This window comes from Macrotis lagotis, chromosome X, assembly GCF_037893015.1.
Source record: "Macrotis lagotis isolate mMagLag1 chromosome X, bilby.v1.9.chrom.fasta, whole genome shotgun sequence".
Classification (NCBI taxonomy): domain Eukaryota; kingdom Metazoa; phylum Chordata; class Mammalia; order Peramelemorphia; family Peramelidae; genus Macrotis; species Macrotis lagotis.
Genome location: NC_133666.1, coordinates 398569502 through 398583991, shown reverse-complemented (window position 1 = coordinate 398583991; position 14490 = coordinate 398569502).

The following is a 14490-nucleotide window of genomic DNA, read 5'->3' as shown; positions in this document are numbered from 1 at the left end:
ATTCATTCTTCCATTTGATAGGAACACATAATTTTTCAATGAATGAAAAGTTAAAATATAAACATTGAAAATGACAACTAATTCAAAATAAATGAATGAAAAACCTTTTGTTTACCAATTATATGGTGTCATGGACTCTAAGTATTCAGAAAAGAGAAGAGAGGGGTGGCTAGGTGGTGTAGTGGATAAAGCACTGGCCTTGGAGTCAGGAGTACCTAGGTTCAAATTCGGTCTCAGACATTTAATAATTACCTAGCTGTGTGGCCTTGGGCAAGCCACTTAACCCCATTTGCCTTGCAAAAAAATACCCTAAAAAAAAGAGAAGAGAGTCATTTCTTCACCTCAAGGAATAACATTGTAATAGAGAATACATACATACATATATGTGTGTGTGTGTGTAGTAAATGATGATGTTTATCCTTCATTCTCTAAGAAGACTATGATATCAGGGAGGTGATGCCATGACAAGCATATGAATTGGATTTGAGTGAGGGAGTGCTATGCTAAGTCCCCAGCCTCACTTTCTCCTCCAGAATCATATGGCTCCACTTGTCAGATATGAATCTGAATGCAAATGGCTCTGGATGGGAGGCAATCATGGTTAAGTGACTTGCCCAAGGTCTTACAGTTAGTATGTGACAAGCATCTGAGACTGGATTCAGACTCTGGTCCTTCTGGCTCTAAGGCCAGGGCTCTATTCACTTCACCACTTGGAGTCTCCAGGTAGTCAATTGCATAAGGTAGTCAATTGATATGCATTTTCCAGAAAATGATGACATTATTGATTTAATTACTGTGCTAGAGCAAGAGGGATTTGAAGTTAGAATTGAGGTAGACATTCATAGAGGCAGGAAGATGGCAATATGGAGACACCTAGGTGATGCAATGGAGATAGAGCACTAGCCCTAGAGTCAGGAGGACCTGAGTTCAGATTTGACCCCAGACACTTCATAACTACCTAACTATGTGACCTTGGGCAAGTTACTTAACCCCATTGTCTTGCAAAAAAAATGGAAGAAAGATGGCAATATGACTTGGGTGGACTACTGAGTAGATATAAAAGTAAAACAAAATTTCAGGAGTAGAGAAGACTCTTGAGTTTTTATCTTTGGCCTGGACCAGTGTACTGTTTGACTGTAGCATATGTTCTCTATTTTCCTCTGGTCACTAGCACTGTGGTTTCTAGAGTAGGACAGATCAAATATTAATATCTTGAGTAAAAAATTGGTCAGTATAAACTTATTACCTGCCTTCTATATGGAAGGTTCTATAGCTGTCTATGTGTCCCAGACTCTGAGGAAGAAATAAAAGATGAATGCGTTCTTTTAAAGAGTTTATAATATTATTAAAGATATTAGATGTACACATAATAGAGTCAATTAAAAGTATATATATATATATGTTGAATATCTGAAAAATAATAGCTATGTTACCTTGAGAAAGTACTGAAAACTCTTTGCATTTCAGGTGTCTTATTGTAAAGTGAAAATAAGATAAGCAAGTGACAAGAACTAGACTAAATGTTATCTTGACATATACTCATTTCTAGATCTATAATCCTAGGTATAGACACTAGACCATTCCCTCCAGGATGTCACAAACTCTTTTTCCTTTGTCTTTATAGTTCATAGACTACATTTAATCTCATTTAACCTAATTCAACCAGAAAATTACTAGCTTGTTTTAAATCTCTAAAGTCTTCCTTCTTTTTAAATATGTATTTGGTTGTCCAGAAACATGCACTTATGGTTTGAACAATTGCATACAATAGTTACAGAATTTATCTATTAAAATTTAAAATTAAAATGCAGTATAATTATACTACCATTAGATCTTGTTATACACCAGAGTGATAAAAATTATTTGAAGAAACCTTTTCCCAAACTGCCCCTTTTAAAAAGTTTAAGGAAGATTCATGAATAGATAATATTTTTGTATTGACTATTCAAAATTATTGAAATCATTGTGGGATTTCATAGAATCAATGGTTAAAAGAATATTAGTACTCAGGATGACAATTTTATGTGCATTTAGCAAATTATAGCTTTTTGTATGCAGAGGTATACTGGAAAATGTTTAGTAATTGGATCTCTGGTTCTTGAATACATACACTCTTTTAAAAATTATTTTCCCCACTTACATCTTAAAACAATTTTTACATGTAACCAAGTTTTGAGTTCCAATTTATAGCCTTTCCTTACTTCTTTTCTCCCTGAAATAGTGAATAATCTGATATAGGTTATATATGTTGAATCATGTAAAACATTTCTATGTTAGTCACTTTGTATAGGAAGATTAGAACCACAAAAAAGAAAGGAAGGAAGGGAGGAAGAAAAAGTGAAAAATAGTATGCTTCAGAATATATTCAGAAAATATCAGTTCTTTCTCTGGAGGTGGATAACATTTTTAGTTACCCCTTTGGGATTGTCTTGGATCGTTGTATTGCTTAAAATAGCAGAATCATTCACAATTTTTCTTTGTACAATATTGCTGTTACTGTGTGCAATGTAATCCTAGTTCTCACTTCATTTTGCATCAATTCATGTAAGTCTTTCCAGGTTTTCTGAAAATATCTCAATTTAAATTTCACTATTTTTAATTTTATGGGATAAAGCAACCATTTCCATAACACAGAACAATAAAAAGATGATTGTATATGAAATTATAAATCTGCTATGCATAGTTTGCTATTGCTTTCAAATAAAACACAAATTTATCAAACAACTTCTTTCTTTTTTCCCTCCCCCATTCTACCATTAGGTAGAATAAATATTAGGTGTATATATATATATATATATAGTATATATTTTATCTCTATATACATAAAATTATTCAAATAATATTTTATATAAAGAAATTTATCATTTATTTCTCTAGATACAGATAATGTCTTTTTTCCATAAGTCCTTTATAGTTAACTTGGGTATTTTTAATAGACAATATTCTCTCAAAGTCATTCATCATTTCTTGTAACATAGTAGTAATCTATTATAATCATACTACAACTTGTTCATCAGTTACTCAATTGATGGGCATTCCCTCAATTTCCAATTCTTAACTACCACAAAAAGAGTTGCTATAAATATTTTTATACAAGTAAATCTCCTTCCCTGCCTTTTTAAAGATCTTATTGGTTTTTAGATCTACAATGGTTATTGCTGGATTAAAGGGTATGCCCAGTTTTATAGTCCCTTGGGTATAATTCCAAATCCCTATTCCAATTGAATCAGTTTTTGGTTCCCAAGAGTGTCGCTGATCTCATTTTATTATTTGTTAGTAATAATTAATTAACAGTATATTAATTACCCAGCAAAAAACCCAGAATGGTTGGATAAGTTTGTAACTCCACCAACAGCGCATCAGTGCCCCAGTTTTTCCACATTTGTTCTAACATTAATCATTTTCCTTTTTTTGTCATATTAGCCAATATGACAGGTGTGAAGTGGTAACCTAAAATTGCTTTAATTTGAATTTGTCTAGTTAATTGTGATTTAGAGCATTTTTTCATATTACTTTAGATAACTTTGATTTCTTTGTGTGAAAACTGCTCCTTGATATCCTTTGACCATTTATCAATTGGGGAATGACTTATATTCATATAAATTTGACTCAGCTCTCTATACATTTGAGAAATGAGGTCTTTATTAGAGATACTTGCTATAAAATTTCACCCCCCAGGTTTCTGCTTTCCTTCCACTTTTAGTTGTATTTGGTTTATATGATACACTTCTAAGTTTAATCAGAACTTCCCATTTTCTGGGATGCAAATGCTTTTGATGGAAAATTTAAATTAACTCTTGTGAGTCAATAAGAGTTGCCTCCAGCACACCAATGAATTTATGAAATGACAGAGTGCATGTTAATTATTTTGAACCTGCCCTTGCTTACATATTTTAATAATACCCATATGCATCAGGTTAAATGTGTTCTTTGATTCCTTTTGAATTCCATTTGAATTTGAATTGATTTCATTTCTCTAGCAATTCAAACTATAGATGTGTGGTTAATTCACCAAAAGTACCAAATGCATTTTCCTGTCCCCTGATCTCTTCTTATCTTGTATTTTTATCATTTTATATTTCCTCTTAGGAGATCCTCCTAATTTGCTTGATAACTTCTTGTTCTTTTAATATCTTAAGAATACCAAAGTAATGCTTTGTCTGTTAACTTTCATTCTATTTCTTGAGACATTCCCTCCCCACCACCATTCCTAGCTCTACCTCTGATTTTCTGGTTATTGCCCCATGCCATGTGTTCTCACCCTGAAACTTCCCTCAAACTCCAATGATCTTTTGACCCAAGAACATACCTTCAATATGCTGATCCTTTTCTTCTCTTGGTACTGCCTCCTGGGGCTTCCATTTTGGAAAGAAATCCAGACTGATGAACCTTCCATTCCCTACTCACTTTGCATCTAACCTTCCAGACTTGGACAGCATGCCCTTGCCTTGCTACTTCCCTCATATCCACCTGCTTTTAAACTCATTCTTGTGAGTTGTCTTCCCCAATAGAATGTAAGCTCCTTGAGAGCAGAGACTGTTTTTCTTTTCGCTTGTAGTTGTGTCCCCAACACACCTGATAATAAAATTGCTTGTTGCCTTGCCTTGCTACATGACTTATCCACCTTCTTTTCTAGAAATACTAATTGTTTATACTTCTCAAGGGCAAGCAGCCATTATAAGTATGCTAATTATTAGTATATATCTTACATGCATCATGTATTCTTATTTTCATTTTAATTCTTCTGACATTCTTGTATTCCATAATTCATGAACAAAGATCATTACTGAGAAAATATTGGTGTTATCTTCCAGGATTGAGCATTTCAAGTTTATTGAAAGTGCTCTTTACAGGGGCAGCTAGATGGTGGGGTGAATAGAGCACTGGCCCTGGAGTCAGGAGCACCTGAGTTCAAAAAGGCCTCAGACACTTAATAATTACCTAGCTGTGTGGCCTTGGCAAGCCAATTAACCCCATTGTCTTGCAAAAACCTAAAAAAAGAAAGTGTTCTTTACCAAACCAAATAAATGCAATTATATTTCTTTTTCTTACTTAATTCTGGGCTTAGCTCATTGTCCAACTACTTCAATTAATCACAGTATTTTTCAGTTATTATTTATTCACTGAGGACATATAACTTAATATTTACACATTTAATAAAATAGTTTTATGGGTGTTCCTTGTAATGATAAAATTTGATTCTATCAGTGGGTATGTATCTTATGTATTTAAGATTTATAAGTTAAGTTTAGAAGAAGTGCATACCTAAGTAGAAGATGCAAGTTAGGTATTGCCTTGATCACCAGTAAAGTTCTGATCAGAAACCTACTACTTTTAATATGTGGTACTTGAAAGCTGCCTCCTGCTGAAGTGGCTCAATGTCTCTATTGACAAAGCAATCTTAGAATATCCCAGTAATAGGTAAAACTTCCTGGATGCTTGTTCTATCATTAAGATGAGAAGACGGACAGATGGCTTTTTCTGTGCCTGACTAGAACATTAGGTTGGATTATAGGAGAAATTTCCTTCTTAGAACATCTTTTTTTAAAAGAACAATTATTTACTGGAACCATTGGCAACAGCTTCAACACTATCATTCCATGGTAGCTACAGGGTTGTCCACACTGCAGTAGTGTCTTGGTTTACAATACGATTTGATATACTGGAATATGAACTTTACTGAGATTCTTTTACTTTCAGGTGTTTGCTGTTTTGCTTTTATTTCTATAGAAAATGATTAGTGCAAAATCTAAAAGGAATATGGAAACATCTTTTTGCAACACCTTTCAAATTTTCAATAAGACATAATTTTGATATATTGCAAAATTTTCCTGTATTTGTCAGGTTAATAAACCAAAGATCACATGAATCCTAAAAAAGATATAGCAATTATTTAGACCTCAGTCAAAATAAGATATATCTGATATATGAGTATATATAATATAATTTTAAGAAATATAAATTGTTCTTAAGGAAGTGACCAGTACTTGAAATACAGGTTTAACATCATATTCCTTCAACTAATTCCTCCAGTATTTGACTCAGTGACATGATGCTGTAGGGGCAGTTGATTCCATGATACTACTTTTAATCTATCAGTTGGTTAATTATGTCACCCGTATCTAAATTTCTTTTATCAGTAAATTTTATAACCCAATTATACCTTTGCAATATAGATATGTATCATGTCTGTATTCTTCCACAGAGGATTCATTTAACATTTGAGATACCCCCTTCTACAATTTTTCACATATTTGTGTTGAACTACCCAAGCAGTTCATATATTACCCCATCATGTTAGGAGAGTGGGATTATAGGGAACTGTATCAATAAATGGTATACTGCTTTTCATAGTTTCATGTCCACAACTTTAGCTATAGTCCTTCATTGTCCTCAGTACTGTAAAAGATCCCTCACAGAAAGCTATCACAATGATTTTCTGCTCCTTCACTGAGTCTGAGGAGCAATTATCTTCAAATATTCCAGATTGACTGTTTTCTACCTGTCAGAGAATGCTACTAACGTGAACATTATAGTCCAAAGTAGTAAAGACTGAGTATTAAAGTACTAAATACTCTTTTTGCACTTAACTTTGGTTGGGCCAATTTTAGAAGCATACTTATAACTAATTCTAATCTATATATATTCTTGAGAAGATAATAGCAAACATATCTGCACATAACATTTTTTATGTTCAGTTCATAGATCAGTTCATATCTTTTCCCCTCTCTGACTGAATAATATTGGATAAAAATTGAATAGAATTGTTTGCTTAGTAGATAAATCATTTATCTTTCCATAAGTATGAAATTCTCTTAATGCATTGTAATACTCTATTAGTCCTTTTTTGAAAGGGTCTATAAATACTATTAAAATTCCATATAACCTAAAATAATAATTTTTTTGTCCATGCCAATTTTAATTTTCTTGCCAAGAAAAGAGAATTGTGGGTATTTATTGCTATTTGCTGAATCAAATAGTCTTGGAACCAAAATATTCTTCTGAAAAACACAAGATGGTATTCTTTGTTAATGCTATAGGTTTAATTTAATAGACTTTGAGAATTCTTTGGTGTTGAACAGTCTTGCTTTGGTTTGGATATTCACTGCTCCCCTCCAGGAAAAATCAACCAGCTCAGCAAACTGAATAATTGGTATCATTATCATCCTTGTCACCAAAAAAAGGTTAAATAGGATGGAACCTTTATCTTCAATTGATTCTTAGAAGTGCTTTCTTGATGTTTCAGCCCCAAGGCTTATATCAAAGTTGTTTCCTTCAATGCTGAAACTTCAAGCTTCCAATTCACTAGTACTGAAACCCTAAGCATCAAAGCAGACCTGCTCTGTGATCCCTAGCTAAGCACTTGCTTCTTGAAATGATGCTCAGTGTTCTGATTCTGAATCAAGATCTGAAGTTGCTGTTATGAGGAGATAAATTAGATAACCAGCAGATTAAATCGTTTGGCTTCCACTGAGATCTCTATGTTCTTGGACACTTGCCATGGTTTTATCACTGATCTATCCTCCTTATTTGCCTGAAATGACATTTCCCAGGAATGCAATTTTGGTTTGTTAATTCATAAGTCAAGGACTGTTTTCTTTTTGTTTTGGTGTAGCTATTAGAGTATCCCTTGACAAATTCTTCACATTGATTCTTTGATTACTCTTTTATTCAACTGATAATGGTAAGAAATTAATCCATTTGCTTTGTTTTTTATAAAGAATATGAGTTCTTGAAAGTACTTTCTTATAACTGGTAAAAATCATGTTTTTAAATTGTATTGTAATGGTTAAAAAATATTCCTGTGTAATTGGGCAAATCACTTCCCTAGACCTCCATTTACTCATTTGTAAAATGAAAGGATTTGATTAGAAGATCTCTAAGGCCATTTCTACATTTAAACCTATAGATGTGTGGTTTAGTTTCCCCTTCCTGGAAACCCAATTGCCTTAGTGAATTTAATAGATCTGCCTCTAAGTCAGACTCTCTATAAGCCATCGTCTATCTATTTGTTCCACAGATATCTCTTTCTATTTGTAAAATGTTTTGCTGGATGATGTGAGGCCAAAACAAGGTGATGAGGAAGGCACCAAGATATATAAAACATGGTTCCTGCCCTTGAGGAGCTTGAAACCAATCATTCTTTACCAATTGTTCCTTGAAATCTTTAGTGTCAGACTTAATCCCTCTTTGGATTTATTTGTCAATCAATAAACTTTTATGTGCCAGATACTGTGGTAAGCCTTGAGTATACAAAAAAAAGTCAGTCAATATTTATTTATTGAGTCCTTATTGTCCATTGGGTGCAACACTAAATTCTGGGAATTCAAATACAAGGAAGGAATAAGAAAAAAAGTTTACATTCTAATGGGAAAGACAACACCTAAAAAGAAACTGAAGAGGGGTGAGGGATGGTAGAGAAATACAGAGGACAACATTCTGGTGGGAAACAAAATAGCAAAAACAATCTATCAAGGATCTTAGGTTCTAATGGGAGAGACAATATGCAGGTAACTATGTACATTCTGAATATATAAAGTGCAAATGGAAGATTGGTTGGTTTGTTCTTGTCCTTCATTATCAAAGAAGATCAAAATGACATCACTATGTTTAGACAAATTACAGTGTGTCCTTCTGTGGCTGATCAGACCAATATAAGCTTGGGATGCTCTACCACAGATCAGGCACAAATTGTCCAGGTGAACACCTGGGGTGAAAGCTTTAAATTTATAACGTCACATTTCTTTTGAGCTACTTAGTTCTGCCTTCCTCCTAGAGTACAGCACCCTCACTGATGAGGTTATGCCGTGCTAGGTGGTCCTGTGCCAATGTCTCCCATGCTGTACAGTCAATTCTAAAATTTTTCAATGAGACCTTCAGGGTATCTTGTATTGCTTCTTCTGACCTCCTTGTGAGCTTTCCCTGTGTGAGTTCTCCATAAAAGTTTGTTTTGGCAAGCATACATCTGTCATTCTCACAACATGTCCAGCCCATCGTAGTTGCACTCTCTGTAGTAATTATAGGAATTCTAGGCAGTTTATCCTGAGAAAGGACCTCAGTGTCTGGTATCTTCTCCTGCCAGGTGATGTTTAGAATCTTCTTGAGACAACTTAAATGGAAGTGATTTAATTTTCTGACATGACTTAGAGAGGAGACACTGGAGAATGGGATGGTTATGAAATATGGACCAAAGCTAAAAGCCTTTTGCAGGTGAAATTTAATCTGAGCCTTGAATGAAGCCAAGGCAGAATGGAGGAAGGATAAAGAAATCTATTTCAGTCTGAGCTCAGAGTAAGATGCAGAGTTGATGTTTTGGTCACATTTCCAAATTTCTCTTCAGAATGGTTGGATCAGTTCACAATTCAACTAACAGTGCACTTTCCCAATTTCCCAACCTTTATAATTTTATTTTATTTTTGGTCATATTAGCCAATCTAGTAGTTGTGAGGTGGTACTTCACAATTGTTTTTATTTTCATTTTTCTAATCAAAAGTTATTTTGGATGTTTTTTCATGTACTATAGAGAGCATTGATTTCTTCATCTGAAACCTGCCTGTTCATATTCTTTGACTATTTAAGAATTGGAGAATGACTCCTATTCTCATAAATTTGATTCAGTTCTCTATATTTTTCAAGAAATGAAGCCTTCATCAGAGACTTGTAAAGATTCCTTCCCATATTTATGTTTTCATTCACATCTTGGTTGCACTGGTATTGTTTGTACAGAAGCCTTTTAATTTAATATAATCAAAATTATCTATTTTACTTTTTTGTAATGTTCTTTATCTCTTGTTTGGTCATGAATTCTTACCTTCTTCAAAGATCTGTCAAGTAGACAATTCTTTTCTCTTCTTATTTGCTGATGGTGTCCTCCAAATATCCTATTTCAACCTTATCTTGTTATATGGTGGGGCATGTTGGTCTATGTCTGATTGTGACCGAATTTTTTCCAGTTTTCCCAGTCATTTTTCGTCAAATAGTGAGTTCTTCTCCTAAATCCTGGGGTCTTTGGTTTATCAAACACTGAGTGACTATGGTCATTTACTACTGCAGCTTGCATACCTAATCTATTCCAGAGACACACTATTATATTTCTTAGCCAGTACCAGCAGTTATTGGAGATTCCTGCTTTATATAATGTAGTTTGAGACCTGGTATTGCTAAGTCAACCTTTCTTGTATTTTTTCTCATTAATTTCCTTAATATTCTTGATATTTTGTTCTTCCAGATTAATTTTGTTGTAATTTTTTCTAAATTGTATAAACAGGTTTTTGATAGTTTGATAGATGGCACTGAATAAATTGGCTTAGGCAGAATTGTCATTTGTGTTATATTGAATCAGTCTACCCATGAACAATTGATATTTTTCTCATTATTTAGATCTGATTTTATTTGTGTAAGTGTGTACATTTAGTGCCTGGATTTGTGTTGATAGGTAGACTCCAAAGTATTACATATTGTTTATAACAATTTTAAATGGAATTTTTTTCCATCTCTTGCTGTTGGACTTCATTGGAGATATAAGAAATTCTGATGATTTATGTGAGTTTACCTTATATTCTGAAACTTTGCTAAAGTTGTTAATTATTTCAGGTAGTTTTTTGGTTGATGCTCAAAGGTTCTCTAAGTATTATCAACACAGCAAAGAGTGATAATTTTGTTTCTTCATTGTCTATTCTAATTCTTTCAATTTCTTTTTTCTTCTTTTATTGCTATAGCTTACATTACCCATGCTATATTGAACAACAGTGGTGAAAATGGGCATCCTGCATCACCCCTCATCTTATTATGAAGGTTTCTGAAAGCTTATCCCTATTAAAGATAATACTTGCTGCAAAGACTTTTTAAAAAAGAAAGATTAAAGAAAAACTATATAGTGTGAATCAATGATAGAAAAAAGACAATTGGTTTCTTTTGTTGTGGATTTGTACTCCTCTATTATAATAGCAAATGGAAATGAAAGATCCAAGACCTAATTAGCTCTAGTTTACTGCTGAAGGTTAACTCACACTCACTCTTATCTTTTTTTTAAACTAAAAAGATTCTAGAAGGCAAACCGACTGGAGTGGAATAGAACTGCACAAGGAGAATTCTGAAGGTATATATCAGAAGGAAGAAGAAATTTCAAAAGAGAAATTTTGGAACAATGTATTTGAAGCTTAATATAGTGATGCCTGGATAGAAAGGAAAATTCATTATGGCATAGTAGAATAGTAATTTGGGAATATTTTAATGCAATTTTGACATCTATTGGAAAGATTGCATTGTACAAAAAGAAATGCCGTTCAACAAAGCAAACCAAGGTCTGGTTGCCTCAGCAGTGTATCCTAAGAAATGATTTTTCTCAGGAGGAACTTGTTTTAAAGGTGATGAATGAAATGTGCTTAAGCAAAAATTCAGATCTCTGGTGAAATGGTAAAATTAATCTGAAAAAATCTAAATAAATTTCTACTTTAAAATGTATACTTTTAAAATTTGTCTCTGAGTTATAAAGAATATATGTATTTCCACTTTAAATAAGAATGTATTTTTGTAGGAAAATATTAAATAAAAATTCCTTCCTATTCAATTAAATTGACTATGGCACATTATAATGTAGCATATCTGGCACATACATCAGAGAGTCATCATGGCTTAATGGATAGAATATTGGTCCTACAGAAATTCATGGAATCAAATCTTGTCATTTACATATATTAGCTATATGAAAGTATGAACAACAATGACTAAACCTCCAAATGTCCTTAAATCTCTCTTTAAGACTATGAGATTTGGTGCATTGCCATTCATAGAAGGATTTTTTTTAAGAAAGATTTTATTTATTTTGAGTTTTACAATTTTCCCCCATTCTTGCTTCCCCCTCCCACCCCCCACAGAAGGCATTCTATTAGTCTTTACATTAGTTCCATGTTATACATTGATCTCAGTTGAATGTGACAGAGAAATTACATCCTTAAGGAAGAAAAACAAATTATGAGCATAAAATTACATAATAATGTAACTTTTTTTTCTAATTTGACAGTAATAGTCTTTGGTCTTTGTTCAAAGTCCATAATTCTTTCTCTGCATACAGATAGTATTCTCCATTGCAGTTAGCCCAAAATTATCCCTGGTTGTTGCACTGAAGGGATGAGCAAGTCCATCAAGTTTGATCATCGCCCCCGTGTTGCTGTTAGGGTGTATAATTTTTTCCTGGTTTGGATCATCTCACTCAGCATCAGTTCATGTAAATCTTTCCAGGCTTCCCTGAATTCCCACCCCTCCTGGTTTCTAATAGACAAGAGTGTTTCATGACAAACAGGGCTGCTATAAATATTTTTGTACAAGTGATGTTTTTACCCTTTTTTCATAATGCCCAAAGGAACTTTTTTTCTTTCTCTTTTTATTCTCATTTTGTACAATTTTTTTACATTAATGAAATTTTCTTGTTTAAGAGTAAACAAAATACCCCTTCCCCCCACGAATATAGATTTTCTTGGGCGATAATGTAAAAGGGAGAGAAAAAAATTAAAATTAAAAAAAATAATAGTAATAATTGTAGGTATGGCTAGGTGGCGCAATGGACAAAGCACCAGCCCTGGAGCCATGAGCACCCAAGCCCACATCCAGCCCTGTAGACCCAACAATCACCCAGGCTTGTGACATGCAAGCTACCCGATCCCCACTGCCCTGCAAACACCAAAAAGAAGGAAAAAAAAAGACCCAAAATAAAATAAAATAATAATAATAGTAGGGGTGGATGGGTGGCAGACAAAGCATTGGCCCTTGAGCCAGGAGCACCTGGGTCCAAATCTGGCCTCAGACACCAAAAGATCACCCTGCTATGTGGCCCCAGGAAGGCCACCCAGCCCCATTTGCCCTGCACCTGCCCCCAAATAATAATAATAATAATAATAATAAAAAATGTGCTTCAGCCTTCCTTCCAACACCAACAACTATGTCATGGGTGGATCGCATTCTTTATGGTAAGTCCATCACAAGAGTAACTTTCATATTTTTCCAACATTGCCATTGCTGATCACAACTCCCTCCTTTCTTATTTCTCCATTACCATGTACTCTATTTTCTCTCTCCTTTCACTATGACTCTGCTGTAGGGTAGCTGAGTGGCGCAGCAGACAGATCCCTGGTCCTGGGGCCAAGAAGCCCTGAGCCCCCATACCACCTCTTAGGCCCAGAATCCACCTGGCCCTATGGTCCTGGACAGACCTTACAATCCCAGCCCCTTGCAAGAATTAAAAAAGAAAATGTGTTATATCTGACCACTCTTCCCCCATGGTCCATCCTCTCCTCCTTTATTCACATCCCTACCCCTTTCCCCTGCCCTCCCTCCTTCTTACTCCAAATGCCTATACCCCATTGAGTATATATGCTGTTTCCTCTCCTAGTCACCTCTGATGCAAGCAAAGGTTCCCTCATTCCCCCCCTGCCTCCCCCTTCCATATCATTGCAATAGCTCATTGTAATAAAAAAATCTTATTATATGAAATATCTTGGCCTATTCCCCCTCTCCTTTTTCTTTCTCCCATTACATTTCCCTTTTTTTCTGTTGAATCCATTTTACACCATATTTTATATTCAAATTCAGGTTTCTCCTGTGCTTCAACTATAAAAGCTCCCTCTACCTGCTCTATTAGCTAAGAAGGTTCATATGAGTATTATCAGTGTCATTTTTCTATGCAGGCATACATGCTGTTCATCATCATTAAGTCCCTTATATTTTCCCCCTCTCCTCCAATATCCATGCTTCACCTGAGTCCTGTATCGAAGATCCAACCTTCTGTTTAGCTCTGGCCTTTCCAAAAGGAACATTTGAAATTCCCCCGGTTCATTGAAAGTCCATCTTTTTCCCTGGAAGAGGACATTCAACCTTGCTGGGTAGTTCATTCTTGACTGCATTCTGAGCTCTTTTGCCTTCTGGTATATTATATTCCAAGCCCTACGAGCTTCCAATGTAGTTGCTGCTAAGTCCTGTGTGATCCTGACTGCAGCTCCATGATATTTGAACTGTGTCTTTCTAGCTGCTTGTAATATTTTCTCTTTGACTTGGGAGTTCTGGAACTTGGCTATAATATTCCTAGGGGTTTTAGGATCTCTTTCTCGGGGGGATCGGTGGATTCTCTCCATTTCTATTTTGCCCTCTGCTTCTAGAATATCAGGGCAATTTTCCTGTAGTAATTCTTTGAAAATGATGTCAAGGCTCTTTTCCTGATCATGACTTTCAGGTATTCCAAGAATTTTTAAATTATCTTTCCTAAGTCTTTTTTCCATATCAGTTGTTTTTTCAATGAGATATTTCACATTTTCTTCTAATTTTTCATGTTTTTGGTTTTGAAGTATTGATTACTGATTTCTGGTAAATTCATCAATCTCCCTGAATTCTATTCTTTGTCTGAAGGATTTGTTCTCCTCAGAGAGTTTTCTTATTTCTTTTTCTATCTGGCCAATTTTGCTTTTTAAAGCATTCTTCTCCTCCATAACTTTTTGAACT